Source organism: Mus caroli, chromosome X (assembly GCF_900094665.2).
Source record: "Mus caroli chromosome X, CAROLI_EIJ_v1.1, whole genome shotgun sequence".
Taxonomy (NCBI): domain Eukaryota; kingdom Metazoa; phylum Chordata; class Mammalia; order Rodentia; family Muridae; genus Mus; species Mus caroli.
Window position 1 is genome coordinate 87,338,372 of NC_034589.1, and position 12,427 is coordinate 87,350,798.

Consider the following 12,427-nt stretch of genomic DNA (forward strand, 5'->3'; position numbering starts at 1 on the left):
ACACTTGAGTGGTTGGTTGCGTCATCCATATGCAGATCTCACATTTCACATAATATTTCAATGTACACTACAGGCACATAATAATACATAAAATATCCTGTAGAACATTTATGCACAAGATATGCATAATGGACTTACATTCTGGAGCCAGGTTATCAATAACAGGGAACTCGTTGGCCTAGGCATGTTTGGTGAGGTTGCACAGCACAGCAATGCAGCAGGCTAACAGGATAACTGAAGCCTGCACACAGTTGTCAGTGTGTCTTAGAGACAGTGGGTCTGTTACACTAACCAGGTTACCACTACACAAGTACCACTTAGGAGCAGGGTAGAGCTGTGGGAACTGATATTTTCTCTCAACACCGTTGTACTAACCACAGCTCAGATGAGAAGTGTGTGGTCTCCATAGAAACCCTGCTGCAGCCTGGACAGTGAAATGCTAGAACACTAGGAAGACTTTAGAACTGCAGCTCCTTCTAGATTCCCCAGAGGGTATATGCACTCTTCTTCGGCGGCCTCTTCCTCAGGAGTCAGTGTCACCTTCACAACACCCGAGATTCCATTTTGTCCTACGATATATGGGACACTGAGGAAGACATCATCATTGTTTTCATAGAGACCCTTAATCATGATAAAAAATGGGATGTACCCACTTAAGTTCTTCATTATGCTCTCAACCAAGACTGCCATAGAGAGGTCAATGGCCCAGAATGTGTATGTAACCTTTCAGCTTGATCACTTCATATGCACTGTCAACCACCTGCTTGTGAACATCCTTCCACTGCTCCTTATCTGCATCAGTTCTGGGTTCAGAGACTTCAGGAAGACACTGGTAACATTCAACACCATTCCACACAGGCACACTAGAGTCGCCATGTTTTTCAAGGACCCACCAGTGACAGCTCAGTGGGTGGACTCCAACCTTTCTCCCATCAGGTAACAGAATCCAGATGGCAACCACTTCTAATAACTCATCTTTTGGGAAAGCCACTGATTTTCCAAGCCATGTAGGTCAAGATATCCACTGGATTTGAGACAAGCAGCTTGCAGTGTGGACTGTGCTTCACAATGTTCGGAATGATGAACTGAAGATGTTCACATTTCGCTGGACTGGATTGAGTTTGCTCTCTCCCTCTCGCTCATGCCCCTCCCCCCACTGTGATGATGGCCAGCTTGGAGTTTTCTGTTACACAATAGTCTTTGCTGGAGACAATTTTTGGTGTTTTAAGGAAGAGGCTGCCATGCTGGAGATCCACCATCTCGCCCTTTAGCTTGTCTTCCATGATGTCAACAAGGGTAAGCTCATTTGACAAGTCCTTCAAGATACTGATGGCACAAGCCATGCCAACCCAAGCAACTGTAATCTTGTTATAGGGGACCTATTCTTCCTTAAGAAGATCCACAATCAGCTGGTCCTTGAGGGTTGCCATATTGGACTTTGAATCTTTTGAGACCGCTAGTGCATGATAGGGGACGATGGGCAAGCAGCAACAGTGTGGCCTGGGCTCACTGACAGTGGCTCCAGCACCCTAATTATCTTTCTTTGTTGAGTCTTTATGTGGTTTGGACACAGCACAAAAATGGATCATGTTTTAGTATCCGTACATTCTGTTAGTATGTATCTTTTATTGGGGAATTGAGACAACTGATGCTGAGAGATATCAATGACCAGTGTTTAGTGGTTCCTGTTATTTTCTTCTTGCATGGTGTGTGTGTGGGGGTGTGTGTGTGTGTGTGTTTCTCCTCTTATGACCTGCTGATCTGGGAGTATTTATTTTCTGTGTTTTGTTTGGTGTGGTTAACCTGTTTAAGTTACAGCTTTCTTTCCAGTGCCTTCTACATGGCTGGGTTATAGATAGATACTGCTGCTTAAATTTGGTTCATCATGGAATACCTTAATTTCTCCATCTATTGTGACTGAAAGCTTTGGTGAGTATATGACTCTATGAGTGTATATGTGTGTGTGTGTGTGTGTGTGTGTGTGTGTGTATTTTGGTCTCTTAAAGTCTGTAGCACATCTGTCCAGGCTCTTCTGGCTTTTAGAGTCTCCACTGAGAAGTAGGTATCATTCTAATAGGTCTGTCTCTATCTGTTATGTGGTCTTTTTCCCTTGCAGCTTTTAATATTCTTTCTTTATTCTGTATGATTATTGTTTTGTTTATTATGTGCCAAGAGGACCTTCTTTTCTGTTTCAGTTTATTTAGTGTTCTGTATGCTTCTTGTACCTTGGTAGATGTCTCCTTTACGTTAGGGAAATTTTCTCCCATGATTTTGTTGAAAATATTTTCTGATCTTTCACCTTGGCTTCTTCTCTTTCTTTGTTTTATTCCTAGATTTGACCTTTTCATAGTGTCACAGATTTCCTAGATGGTTTGTGCCAAGAGTTCTTTTAGATTTAACATTGACTTTGATGTACATATTCATTTCTTCTATTATGTCTTCAATGCCTAAGATTCTTTCTTTCATCTCTTGTGTACTCTTGGTGAGGCTTACCTCTGAGCTTTCTGTTTGAGTTTCTAAATTTTTTCATTTAAATTTTTTCCTAATTTTTTTCCATTTTATTGATTCTATTTCTACTTTCAGTTATTGAATATTTTGTTCATTTTCTTCCTCTGTTTATTTGGATTTTTATAGATTTCTTTAAAAGGCTTATTCATTTTCTCTTTAAGTAACTCTATCATATCCATGAAGACTATTTTAAGGTCTTTTCCTTGTGCTTCAGCCATGTTGCACTATCAGAGCCTACTGAGGTATGGTTGCTCAACTCTTGTGGAAACATATTGTCCTGGTTCTTATTATTTGTGATTTTATGCTGGCACCTAGGCATCTGGCTTTGGAAAGATTGTGATTCTGGGTTCTAATATATTTTGTCTTGTCTCTGTTCCTGCGTATTTTGTTTCTTAGTTTCTGTTGCTCTCTCTGGTCCTTAAGAGAGTGTGGTGATTGTATGTTTCTTGCTAGAAAGTTCTTCTGAGATACTGATACATTTGGCCACTGGTGGTTCCAGATAAAATGTGTTTCAAGGTATTGAGAGCTGACACTTAAAAATGTAGATGGGCTAGGAAGTAGGTGGGCAGTTGGAGGTTGAAAGAGTCCACAGGAGTGAGAAAAACTAGGTGTTCAACTAGGATCTGCATAGTCCCATGGGAATTGGGGCAGTGAGTGAGGAGAAGCAGCTGGAGGGATTCTGCTACAGAGATGTGGTTGAGACTAGGGTATTGAATTTGAAGGAGAGGAGGGAGAGTGAAGATCTGAAGCTTGCCTATCTGTTTTGCTGGCCTACTTGCTTCTCTGGTAGGTTTGGCTGATGAGTTCCTCAAGAATGCTTGCTGAAGTTGGTGGATAGTACATTATGATGACTTAGAAGAAGGAAGTTTGAAGAAGATATTGTGATCAATTGGGGATGGGGTCAGGGAAAGGGGGAATACCTCAGCAGGTGTTCTGCCACAGAGTTAGGGGCAAGTCTAGGAGATTGGATTTAGAGGAGAGAAGGCAGATAGATGAAAGATCAGAGTTAGGAAGATCAGAGTTAGCTTACCAGCTTCCCTGGCTTGTAGTTTACCAAGGAATTCCTGCTGGAGTTGGGGGCTGGGTAAACCAATAAATGGGGGAGGGAAATTTTGAGGGGAAGATCTGTGTGATCCACTGCTTATTTCTTACATGCACTAAATGTATTAAGATATTTTCCTTTCATATACCTAATATTATTTATAGAAACTACAATATTAACATTACACAGTACAATCTTATGTACACAAATGAACAAAACAGCAACACCAAAAATTATAAATGTTTACTTTATAGAGGTCAGGGAAGGGTGTTGTAGCTGTTACTTAGATTCGTGTGCCATAAAACATACACACAGAGTTTTGAAAATGAATTTACAGTACTTGTGTACCATCCATAGAAGTAGAATAACAAAATAAAGACAGATGGCAAGAAATTAACACCTAACTTTAACACTTTTCTGCTATGTTGCCATTACATACTTCTATACTGTACTAATTCAGACTTTATCTTGACATTGATTTGAAAATTGTATGCATGTTTCAACACCATCTGCTGAATAAGTGTAATTCAAGGGGGTGGGCATAACCATCATGGGATATCAACAATAAAGGCTGATTCCACTGTAACATCTCTCTAATGGGAAAAGATGGTTAGTTGGACCAGCATCATTGCTTGCCCAATTATTGACTAAAATCCAACTGGCACTTCTCCTCTTCATATGATTTTGCAAAAAACAGGCATAATGCAAATAGTTGTTTCTGATTTATATATCTTTTAAGTAAGTTCCCCACTTGAATTTAAATCAATAGCTTTATAAATAGACATTTTAGTAGCTTTTTTTCCTGTTAGAAGGATTTCAAGCCAACAGAGAACAAGGAGATTTTGAGTGTGCCAATTGTGGAAATTGGACTGAATATTCTGTGTACACAAAACCAAAAATACACATACAAACCAGATGCCATGCTTCCAAACAAACATCTGAAGTACCAAGCTTTCCAGAGAATCCTTACTTATGCTTACCAAATTGTTCACTCCAAGCCCTAGAGTAAATCTAGACTTTTTAGCTCATTCTTAGTCAGGAGTTATAGAAAAGGTTGTAGCCATATCACAAATATGTATGAATCATGTATTTTAGACTGCCCATCGAAGACAAAATGAAACATTAGATTATGATAATGCAAAGATGTTTAATGCACTGTTTTGACAGTCTTCAAATACTTAAGGTAAGAGAAAAACCTTTCAATAATAAAGCAGAAACAAAGATGAAAATATAGCTAAGCAACTACGAATATAATGGAATATATTTGAAGATATTTTGACACTTTCCCCAATAGTACTCTTTTTTGAAATTTGTAAACTAGAGCACATGCGTTCAAGAAATGAAGAGAGAAAACAACAACATTTTCAAAAATAGTTTTAAAATCCTACCAAGCAGTATATTTACAACATTAGCATTAAGACCTACCGAAGAGTATACATGTAGGGAGCCATGACTCCAGATACATAAGTAGCAGAGGATGGCCTTATCTGACAACAGGAGGAGGGGAGGCCCTCCATCCTGCGGAGGCTTGATGCCCCAGTGTAGGAGGATGCTAGAGAGGTGAGGTGAGAGTGGGTGGGTGGGTAGGGGAGCACCCTCTTACAGACAAAGGGGAGGGGGAGGGAGGATGGGATGGGATGGGATGGAGGTTTGTGGAGGGGTGACCAGTTAGCTGGGTATCATTTGAAATGTAAATGAATAAAATGATGGAAAAAAAGTCCTAAATATAACTAGAAAACAAAAAGAAAAGAAACAAAAGATTCTCACACAGTTTTGTTCTTATTAGAATAGCCATAATAGCCATGTATTCAGTAAACCCCAGAAGGCACATATAATCAAAGCATCCATAAGTAAGGTTCACCCTCTTTCTACATTCTTATTTATTAGTAAAAATACTGAGTAATTAATGCAATTAACCATTGTCTTAGGAAAGATGCTATAAGGATACCTTTACTTACATTTACTCAACATTACTTCCTAAATAAGCTAGAATATTAGAAAATTAAAATTCGGGCTGGAGAGATAAAAGCACTGGCTACTCTGCCACAGTACCTAAGTTCAAATTCCAGCACTAACATGGAAGCTCACAACTGTCTGTAATTCCAGTTCTAGGGGATCCAAAATCCTCAAACAGATGGGTGCAGGCAAAACACCAGTGCACATAAAATTAAATTAAATTAAAGGTTTTAAGAAATTAAAATCCCCTTGCCAAGACTATAGATTGTAGTGAGAATATTGGTTTATTTAAAAAACAAAAATATTAAGAGAAAATGTTTTCATTTAAATCCTAGTTGTGGATATATGAGGCTGCTTCATAGCAGGTGACTATGATTGGACTCATGCCCTAGCATGAGTGAGAATTTGCCAGCTGCAGATAGTTTCTGTGAGTGTATGTTTGGAACTCTGGGGACTTTTCAGAGGCTATATGAAGGCTAGAGCCCCAATATAAGGAGCTGATTGCTAGTTGGTGGATAGATGCTGTTGTTTGCTGTTGGTTGTGGTTTGTTGAGGTTTGTCAAGTAGTCATATGTGAAGATATGAAAAAACAAATTAGATATCCTGATGGTAAAGATCAATTTGCCCTAAGGAATTCCCTAATTAGCAGGAAACAGTCTAACAATATCGTTGCCCCCTTTCTCCTCTATCCTTTTTTCTCTCTTACCTAGTGTTAAGGGGTTGGCAGGATGGAATAGGTGGGGTGGAGAAAGATGAAATAAATGGTACTTACAAAGTAGCCAAAAGTCTGGCTACAGTAGGTAGTCTCCATAAACTAAAAGCAAGACCACATTGTTGAATGTAACACCTACACAACTCATTGAACATAGAGGAGTCAAGCTGTTGCCTACATAGAGCCTTGTCCCCCACCCTACAAGTTCTAGTATCTTTGGCACAGGAATGTACAATGCAGGCTACCAAAAGAGAAACTTAAACATCAACTTACCTACAAACCTTTTTTATGTACAGTGGTGTCCTACTTGCAAGATATGCTAGGGTAATAATGGCACAAAACTTGTAGGAATAACCAACCAATATCTGATTTGACTCAAGGCCCACTCCACACGATGGAACTCATACAAAATATTGCTTGGATAGCTAAGAACCTAAGACTAGATAGCCTAGGGAACTGTTCTTAACAGAAAAAAAATCATAGCAATAAATGACTCCTAATGTCATTCTGTTATAGAACAGTACCTTGCTCAGCTTCCTCCTACAATATATGGGAACAAATATTGAGACCCACAAGCAGAAATTATCCAGAGAGTGAAAGACTTTGGAACACGCAGCTCTAAGTAGGATGTTTCTATTAAATCCCTCCCAATGAGGGATCAGGGGACTCTGCAGAAGAGGAGGCTGAACGAATATAAAAGACAGAGAGGAAGGAGAACACCAAGAAAACAAGGTCCTCTAAATCATGAACAAAGTTTATGAGGCTTTAAAGTATATGAGACATACCCTAACACATACACACACTCCAGAATAGAATAGACTAAGTTGCTACATCACATCTGAATTCACAGAGACAGAAGTAGAATGCACAGGACCTTCACCAGTCTGCACCTGGTCCTCTGCATATATATTATGGCTTCCAGTTTAGTGTTTTTAATGGGGTTCCTGAGTGTTCAAAAGAATGGGTCTCTCTGATTCTTGTACCTTCTCTTGGGCTCTTTTCCTTCTGTTTGTTTTATCCAATTCTGATGTATAAGTTTTGTTTTATATTATATTATTATTCTAAGGAATATGCCTGTTTTCTAATGAGAGACTTAAAAGGGATGGATCCAGATGGAAGGAGAAATAGGGAGGAACTTGTTGGAAGACAGGAAAAGAAAACACAAATCAGGATATATTATGTGAGGAAAAAATTATTTTCAAAAAAAAACAAAAAAGAGAAAAAGTTTTCCAATATCCAACATAAAGAGGAAAATTATTCTTATAAAAAGGAGTTCCTATATTACAAAAGGATTAGGATGAAACAAAACTCTCCTGCAACTTTTGGTTGGTTGGTTGGTTGGTTTGGTTTGGTTCGGTTTGGTCAATACTGAGAGTCAAACCCAGGATTTTGCACATACTAGACAAGTACTCCACCACTGAATGACATTCCCAGTCTTTCCTGTAACATTTTCTCAAGTGTGTTCATGACCAGAAAGAATTACCTACCAAGCAGAAATGACAGTAAATTTTAAAGCAGCAGACAGAATTACTGAACTGTGACTCTTGTAGTAATATCCTAAAAGGAAGTATACATTGAATTGCTTTATTTACTTTAATTGTTTGCAGGGTATTTTAGTATGCAAGTTCCCAGCATGGAAGTAGGGAGAAGACTTTGTGTCTGACCTGCTGCTGAGATGTGCTTGTGAAATGTAGCAAACTTTTCCAAGGAGAAGGGCATCCACCATTGCTCAGCACTTGCTATGGATCAAAGTGACACTTTTCTACTTGTAACATGTAACTTGTAACATGGCCTCAGAAAGGAAGGTAGCCTTGTGTGGGCTCAGGTCGCAGGCCTGGTTGACACCTGCAGCTCTGCTTAGTGCTTTGCTTTAGATCTCCAGTGTGAAAACAAGTCTTCGTAGTGCTCAAGGTGGTCAACATGTTATGATGGTGGGTTAGGGTGCTTTCTGAGTCAAATGAGAGGTCTCATTCACCTGGAGCAATCGTGGGCTCTGTGTATCAAATTGCACACCAAATGATTTTTATGCCCACATGCTGGGTTTGACTATGAATATTTTTCAAATTGTAAGTATCTGTCAACTACTTTGATGTGATAATACATAAATAGAATGCAACCTAAAAACATTTAAAAAAAACCTACAATCATATAAGGTAACAGTTAAAGGCTCTGATATTTTCCTGTACTACATGGCATACTGTGCAGTTCAAAGAGATTATATTTTACAGAGTTATAATTATCTGAGATTTTGTACTGATAAAAATATTAATACAAAATAAAATATTAAAATGCATGATTGATGACCTCATTGTGGTTTATTCTTAGGTGAACTAAAATGTTGTGTTGATATAAACGTGTATACTTTGCTTTTGTTTGGATACAGTGAATAGCATTACCTAGCTTTATAAAATATGCTTGCCTGAGGAAATTCAGTTCTGTTCACTGAAATATACTTGAGGTATTTTCTTTCCATCACATTTTAAAATGTACCTATTCCTATTTCATTTACAACAATAAAATAGCAGTTTGTAGGCATTTCATAAGTTTGATAAAATAGGGCTTCATTTTAAGAAAACTTCAGTTTCACTGTCTACATATAATTCACAAAGGTTATTCAAAACATACCAGAAAATTCCCTATAGCTCTGTATGAGAAACTGGAAACAGAATAGACTAAGCTGCTACATCACATTTCCTCTATGAAAGCTTTTTACAAACTTGTAAAGAGGGTTTAATTGTATGCTCTGTAAATACTTGGGCAAGTAGGTCTAAAACAGGTTTCTGAGCCAGGGCAAAAACCAGGGAAGTCCAAGAGGACTACAGTGAATTCACAAAAGCATGCATGAAATTAGAAGCACATTTTTACACCCTGTGACAGATTGCAGAAAGTGGAGATTTTGATAGGATTTTGAATGCTAACAAGCAGAACTGTAATGTTTCAAGGCTAAAAAATATGTAAGAAGTACAATGATTTAATAGTTGTGTGGTGTGGTGTGTTTTGTTTGGCGTGTGTGTGTGTGTGTGTGTGTGTGTGTGTGTGTGTGTTAGGGTATGTCTCATATACTTTAAAGCCTCATAAAGTTTTTTGCTGTACAAGGGTAGTAAGTTTCATTGTTCTTTAATAAGAATGGAAATAACTGAACAAAAAATTAAGAGTGCTATTTTTTTTTTAAGTGAGCCTCCCTGCTTCTTCAGCAGAGGGCACTCTGCAATGAAAAGTGACTGGAAGCCAAAGATGCTGTTTCCAATGTAGTATCCAAGAATCCAGTTAAACTGTTAGAGAAAAAAAGAATTGTCTCTCCACCTTAATTCATCTATGTAATGTGATAATAGTCATGCTACAGTGGTCACAGTTATTCTCATGCTCACTCAGTTGAAGTGTTACCTAAACCTCCTAAGCTGCTTTTCTTGCTCTATTATGGGCATATATGTGTAGCAAACAGATCAACAAATCAATCCTAAGAAAACTGAGAAATCATTATAAAGTGCTAAAAACGTCAATGTTTCTGCACACACAAAAATACTTATTAAAAAAAATTGATGGCTTTAGATGGAAAACACTATAGAATTAAGCTTTCCGTTCTGTACCAAAACAGAAAGTAAAATGGCCCAGTTGCTAGACTTTCCTAGCCCCATTACATGATTGTGCTTACCACAGTCCAATAACCTTCATTGATGAAACAGTTGAGAACACAGACAATGCTGTACGAGAAGTATAGCTTAATAAACAGTAATCCAGGCCCAAGTTCCACTACTTAGTTTATGACTTGGAGGAACTTAGTTAACCTTAACCTTGTAATGTTTTAGTTCCTCTTTAAAGTATAAATTTCATCATTTTTGGAAAGAAGTATGTTTAAGGTAATTAGATTTTTTTTCAAATATAAAACCACAAATTACATAATGTGTGTCAAGGGTTCGTTTTATTGGCAAAGCAAGTACTCTGGATTTTTCATTACTTACTGTAGTAGTCAGGGTTCTCTAGAGTCACAGAACTTATGGGTAGTCTCTATATAGTAAAGGAATTTATTTATCTTTCATAGTTTATCTACCTTTTTACATAGACAGGGACACATATGCCTTATAGACTATTTCTTCCGTAGATGCTCTCAAGATTTATTAGTGAGTAACTAATGGAAACTCTTGAGAAATGAGAGAAGTAACTAGATTCTACAATATAAAAGAGGATTGTGTATATAAGTTAACAGTAGAGTGCTTGCCTAGCATGTAAAAGGCTCAAGATTCAGTCCCCAGTATCATCCAAGAAACAACTAGGAAAACCTAGTACTCTATGAAAGTTTATTCCTTTTTCTCTCTTTTTAAAAAACTTTTTATTTTTTTAAATTTATTTTTAATTTATTTTTTACATTCCATATTCCATTCCCTGCCACTCCCATTCACCCTCCAACTGTTCCACATTCCACACCTCCTCCCCATCCCACCCCATCTCCACGTGGATGCCCTCACCCCCCATCCCACCCCCAGCCTACCTGACCTGTAAACTCCCTGGGGCCACCAGTCTCTTGAGGGTTAGGTGCATCATCTCTGTATGGACACAGACCTGGAAGTCCTCTACTGTATGTATGTCGGGGCCTCATATCAGCTGGTGTCTGCTGTCTGTTTGATGGTCCAGTGTTTGAGAGATCTCAGGGGTCCAGATTAACTGGGACTGCTGTCCCAGTGATCCTTCCTACAGGATCACCCTTCTCCTCAGCTTCTTTCAGCCTTCCCTAATTCACCAAACAACAGGGGTCAGCAGCTTCTGTCCATTGGTTAGGTGCAAATATCTGCATCTGACTCTTTCAGCTGCTTGTTGGGTCTTTTGGAGGGCAGTCATTCTAGGTCCCTTTTTGTGAGCACTCTATAGCCTCAGTAATAGTGTCAGGCCTTGGGACCTCCTCTTGAGCTGGATCCTACTTTGGGCCTGTCATTGCACCTTCTTTTCCTCAGGCTCCTCTTCATTTCCATCTCTGTAATTCTTTCAGACAGAAACGATTGTGGGTCAGAGATGTGACTGTGGGATGGCAACCCCATCCCTCACTTGATGTCCTGTCTTCCTCCTGAAAGTGGGCTCTGTAAGTTCCCGCTCCCTACTGTCTGGTGGTTTTTTTTTTTTTAAATTAGATATTTTCTTTATTTGCATTTCAAATGTTATCCCCTTTCCTAATTTGCCCTCCAACCCCCCCCATCCCTACCCCTGTTCCCCTGCTCACCAACCCATCCACCCATGCTTCCTGACCCTCGCAGTCCCCAATACCGGGGCATATAACCTTCACAGGACCAAGGGCCTCTCCTCTCATTAATGACCAACTAGGCCATCCTTTGCTACATATGCAGCTAGAGCCATGAGTTCCACCATGTGTTTTCTTTGGTTGGGAGCTCTGGAGATACTGGTTAGTTCACATTGTTGTTCCTCCTATGGGGCTGCAAACCCCTTCAGCTCCTTGGGTACTTTCTCTAGCTCCTTCAGTGGGGACCCTGTGCTGAGTCCAATGGATGCCTGTGAGCCTACACTTCTAAATTTGTCAGGCACTGGCAGAGCCTCTTAGGAGACAGCTATATCAGGCTCCTGTTAGCAAGCTCTTGTTGGCATCCACAAAAGTGTCTGGATTTGTCTCTGGATGGTCATTCCTTCAGTTTCTGTTTTGCACTTTGTCTCTGTAACTCCTCCCATGGGTATTTTGTTCCCCCTTCTAAGGAGGACCAAAGTATCCACACTTTGGTCTTCCTTCTTCTTGAGTTTCATGTGTTTTGCAAATTGTACCGAGTTTCTGGGCTAATATCTGCTTATCAGTGAGTGGATATCATATGTGTTCTCTTGTGATTTGGTTACCTCACTCAGGATGATATTCTCCAGACCCATCCATTTGTCTAAGAATTTCACAAATTTATTGTTTTTAATAGCTGCATAGTACTCCATTGTGTAAATGTACCACATTTTAACTATCCATTCATCAGCTGATGGACATCTAAGCTGTTTCCAATTTCTAGCTCTTATAAATAGAGCAGAAATGACTGTAGATGAGCAAGTATCTCTGAGTAGTATGCAAAGTCTTTTTAAAAATATATCTGAATAGATACAGAAAATGTGGTACATTTACACAATGGAGTACTACTCAGTTATTAAAAAGAATGAATTTATGAAATTCCTAGCCAAATGGATGGACCTGGAGGGCATCATCCTGAGTGAGGTAACACAATCACAAAGAAACT

The 12,427-nt window shown here is 39.0% G+C and overlaps 1 pseudogene; it reads right to left on the reverse strand.

Annotated features, from left to right (window-relative positions):
• Positions 1-458: 458 nt before the first annotated feature.
• LOC110287011 lies at positions 459-1,448 on the reverse strand (annotated as a pseudogene).
• Between the last annotated feature and the right edge of the window lie 10,979 nt (positions 1,449-12,427).